This window comes from Perca flavescens, chromosome 14, assembly GCF_004354835.1.
Source record: "Perca flavescens isolate YP-PL-M2 chromosome 14, PFLA_1.0, whole genome shotgun sequence".
NCBI lineage: Eukaryota > Metazoa > Chordata > Actinopteri > Perciformes > Percidae > Perca > Perca flavescens.
This window is the reverse complement of record NC_041344.1, coordinates 1347048-1352047: the sequence shown is the minus strand read 5'-3', so window position 1 is coordinate 1352047 and position 5000 is coordinate 1347048. Positions and strand designations below refer to the sequence as shown.

Sequence of the window (5000 nt, the reverse complement as noted above, 5' to 3'; positions counted from 1 at the left end):
GTTTTGGTGCGAGTGTATCTATGAAGTGTGTGTGTGTGTGTGTGCGTGTGTGTGTGTGCGCACGCGTGTACGTTCCCGGTGCTTGCTGTTTTTGTGTGTGTGTGTGTGTGTGTGTGTGTGTGTGTGTGTGTGTGTGTGTGTGTGTGTGTGTAAATGCGTAAATAAGCAGGACTCATACGCACACACACACACACACAAACAAAATATATATATATATATATATATATATATTTTTTTTTTTTTTTTTTAAAGCGCGTGCATTTTAGCAGCAGCTTTGATTGATGGCTGTCAATCACCGGGTCGGTCGTGTGTGTGTGTCTGAGTCTGTGTGTGCGTGTCTGTGTGTGTGTGTGTGTGTGTGTGTCTGAGTGTGTGTGTGTATCTGTGTGTGTGAGAGAGCGTATGCTCATATAATAATAATAATAATTGATCTCTCCGCTGGCGGACTGGTCGGGGGTCTGCAGGTCTGAGCGCGCGACCCCCCAGTGCACGTGCTCTTCATGTTGTTTTTGAAACACGCGGAGCTTCAGAAGAGGCTCTTCCTGTTCGGGGTGGGGGGGGCACAGACCTGCAGCCATTTCCTCACGAAGTCCTGAATATTTTCCACGCAAAAACTGTCATCAAGTCCCCTCAAGGATGGAGACTTCTCTGTTTCTATATCTTAATAAACTTCATATCTTTGGGATTTGGACCTTTACAAACATCACCGTCATGACATCAGAGGCCTAACTTTGTGTTCAGTATTTTTGGGGGGGGTTGAGTCCCGGGACATGTGTGTGTGTGTGTGTGTGTACTGTTGAATTTTTTTTTTTTTTATCGTAAAAGGCGACAAATGTCGGAAAAAAGCTCCAAAAACGCAAAAAAATAAGACGAAAAAAGTGTCAAAATACCTCAAAGGCGACCAAAACATTGTGTGTGTGTGTGTGTGTGTATATGTGTGTTTCTGTGTGTGTGCTTGTGTGTGTGTGTGTGTCTCTGTGTGTGTGTTTCTCTGTGTGTGTCTCTTTGTGTGTATGTGTGTCTGTGTGTGTGTGTTTCTGTGTGTTTGTGTCTCTGTGTGTGTGTCTGTCTGTCTGTGTTTATCTCTGTGTGTGTGTGTCTGTGTGTGTGTGTGTGTCTCTGTGTGTGTATGTGTGTGTGTGTGTCTCTATGTGTGTGTGTGTGTTTCTCTGTGTGTGTCTCTCTCTCTGTGTGTGTGTCTGTGTGTGTGTCTCTGTGTGTGTTTTTCTCTGTGTGTGTGTCTCTTTGTGTATGTGTGTGTGTGTGTGTGTGTCTCTCTCTCTGTGTGTGTGTGTGTGTGTGTTTTTCTGTGTGTGTGTCTGTGTGTGTGTGTGTGTGTGTGTGTGTGTGTGTGTGTGTGTGTGTGTGTGTGTGTGTGTGTGTGTGTGTGTGAGAGAGTGGTTGCTTTAATAACTTGATCTTTCTGCTTAAAAAAGGCGACAAAAACTTCCCAACAAAAATTCTCCAAAAAAAACCACCTTGTAAAGGAACCAATATTTTGGGGTGTATGTGTATGCTATGACAGATAATAAAATGACTCGTTAGTTGTTGGTAGATGTTGATATTTAGTAGGATACTGTATGAGGAAAATACCTTATTGAGTCTGGTAGGACCAGGCTAGTGGACCAGAGTCTGGTAGGACCAGGCTAATGGACCAGAGTCTGGTAGGACCAGGCTAGTGTACCAGAGTCTGGTAGGACCAGGCTAGTGGACCAGAGTCTGGTAGGACCAGGCTAGTGGACCAGAGTCTGGTAGGACCAGGCTAATGGACCAGAGTCTGGTAGGACCAGGCTAGTCCATATTGCGTTTTCGATAGAAATTCCAATTAATTGTGCAGCCCTAATATTTTGCGGATCGATAACTGGGGGTCCCTGTTCTGATCCTGATCCAGTATTTGTCTGTTATTAGAGCTGTGACTTACGACTTATTTTCGTTATCGTTGTGTGTTTCTGTCGTGTTGATTTGAAGATGTTTTTGATTGAGGGGAAAAGTCTGACAGCACAAGATCAAGTATCGATCGTTGGAAAAAGCCGTTCTTTTAGATCTAGATCTAAATCCTGGATGTAAGACCATCTGGCCGGATTAGAGCCTCTGATCGGAGTCTGATCAGGGATTAAAGAGGAAAATTGTCCGAGTAAACAAACCAGAGATGTCCTTAAGTGGCCTGTGTCAGCCGAGTGGTTTGGGACTGGGACTAGGGTTGCACGATATTGAAAAAATGAGATACTGAATCTAGGGCTGTGCAATTAATCGAAATTTAATCGCGATTATGATTTTGGCTCCCAATGATCACAAAAACAGAATAATTGAGAAAAACAATTATTTGGCTCATTACGTTTTGCAAGTAAACTCTTATTTTCTCTTGTTTTCTGAATGAAAAAATAAAGTTTAAATAGGAAAAGTATTATCATCATGATACTTATGTCACGATAGAGCTGGGCGATTTGTTTCCCTAAAAAAATCTGCGATTTTTTTTTATAAAAAACTCGATTTACGATTCAAGTCTATTTTCCCCCCCTTCCATTTAAAACAACATAACTGCGAACTGTAAATATATTTTAAAAATATATATTTATTGTATTAATTATATTTAATTAAAGTGCATCAACATAAACAAAATTGCAAAGGCAAACCCTTTCTCTAACTGAAAAGTCACTGTGCAGTGTGCAACAAAGATTGTTAAACTTCCAAATTATTTATACTGTATTTGAATTGAAAAAAAATCAAAGAAATCGATTTTTTTTAAAAATGAATTGATTTGACCTACCAACTGATTTTTAAATCAAATTGATTTTTTTCCCAGCCCTATGTCACAATACGATATTATTGCGATTTTAAACATATTGCAATATTCTGCAATGTATTACCTTTTTTCCAACTTCAAATTTTTCCCAATTTCAAAATATGTCCCCAAAAGGACATTTTGTCAACATCTGTTTTATCTAAAAAGATACATTTCTCTGTTTGTTCATCTCACTTCAATTCTTTGCTGCAAAATGGGGATCGTTAAGCAGACAAACTGACCAACACATATATAATAACAGATTGATACTTGGCATCTGTGTATCGATACAGTATTAACACGGAAAATATCGCGATAGTATGCTGTATTGATTTTTTTTCCCCAACCCTAATGTCTACAGAACAGGAGAAATTATCCGATTTTACTTAATTGGTCCAACAAATTAGTTAACTAAGTCGCATAGTCATTTTTTATGCTTATTCATGCTTAATTACTTAAAACTTCTGAGCACATTTATGGTAAACACAAGATTTAAAGTGGTGCTTTTGCAGGATTAATTGTGGAGAAACTCAGTTTTACAGATGGGTAATTAAGTACATTTATATTGTGCTTTTCTAGTCTTAACCACCTCTCAAAGCGCACAGCTCTGTCAATTAAATCAACTAATCGATTAGTCGACAAAATCCTATAAGTGTTAGTCGACTAAGAATTTCTTTAGTCGAGGACAGCCCTAGAACCATGAAAACATGCTAAATGAAATAAATATAAGTCAATAAAAGACAGACATCCATTCAAACTGAAACAAAAAGTAATAAATAACAAATAAAAACAGTTAAACTGTCGGTTTATATGGAATGCCGTTTTATTCACAATTAAATAAATGAATAAACAAATAAATAAATAAATACATCATAAAATAAATAAATGAGGCAATAAATGCATAAATAATTAAATAAATGTAATTATTTCATGGTACTTTTATTTCATAAGTCCATATTTATTTATTTCAAGAGACTTTTATTTTCCTATAGCCACATTTATTTATTTCACTCTGTATTTATTTCCATTTCTTATATGCAAATCAGGGGGCGTGGCTATCTCTCACATTAAGAACAAGGTGAATGGGACTTCTTTGGCAGACCAACATCAGGACAATTTTAACAATTTTCACCATCTTATTCATCACTAAATTCACTTCTGACAACGTTTTAGGCGAGAAATTAACTGTTTAGATTTCGAATATAGGCAGTCTTGCGAAAATCGTTGCTAAATTGACAATTTGCTTCAAAGTTTTCGGAGTTGAGAAGCTCCATAAAGTAACGCGACAACCAGCAGCGCCGGCCCCGGCCGCTGGCTCGTCGCTCGGACAGTCTCGCTCGGAAACATCGCTGTAAACCGGAGGTCTCTCAGACCGGTCACACACACACACACACACACACACTCACACCGCTGTAAACCGGAGGTGTCTCAGACCGCTCTCGTAAATAAGAGGCTTTTATTTCGCCGTTGACGGATCGTTTGTTTAAATATCACAACACATGTCCATCATAAGATTAACAGGAACCTGGGGTTAACTGTCTTTTCGGAGTTAAACTCAACAAGCACCTGACAACCTCGCTGGCCAGCCATCTTTCACACACACACACACGTTACGCGAGAGCTGAGAAGGGTCTGCTGGCCTCTAGAGGGTCTTTCTAGCCTTTACAGGTGATCTTCTATCCAGCCTAGGGAACTTGAGGAACACATTACGCCTTATATGGGCATCCAAGCGAGAACAGAGAGTATACAGTGGGAAGATCCCTCCAGGTCAGAGATCGTCTGTTAGCGCTCTAAACCGACAGTTTAACTGTTTTATTTGTTATTTATTACTTTTTGTTTCAGTTTGAATGAATGTCTTTTATTGACTTCAATATTTATGTTTATTTTATTTAGCATGTTTTCATGGTTAAATACAGTTTTTTTTTATTTTTATAATAAAGTTCAGCACTGTTTTACTTGGAGTGTCATGTTTGTTTTTATCCAGTATAAATTCTAAATACTATCGGTCGATTTTTATCGGCAAATACGGCCCAACCTAAGCTATCGGTATCGGTAAAATCCACTATCGGTCGACCTCTTTCCCACTATATACTCTCTGTTCAATGTGATGACTGGTACAGAAATGAAATACTATTCTGTATCAGCAGGTGGCACTAGGCCCAGGAAATGAAAACCAGCCAGCTGATTGGACGAACGCGTCACATGGGGTTTGTTTTCT

General features: G+C 38.9%; 1 long non-coding RNA gene across 1 annotated transcript in view; it reads left to right on the top strand.

Annotated features, from left to right (window-relative positions):
- Positions 1 to 5000, top strand: part of LOC114568813 (uncharacterized) — a 63579-nt gene that overhangs the window by 710 nt on the left and 57869 nt on the right. The window lies entirely within an intron of this gene.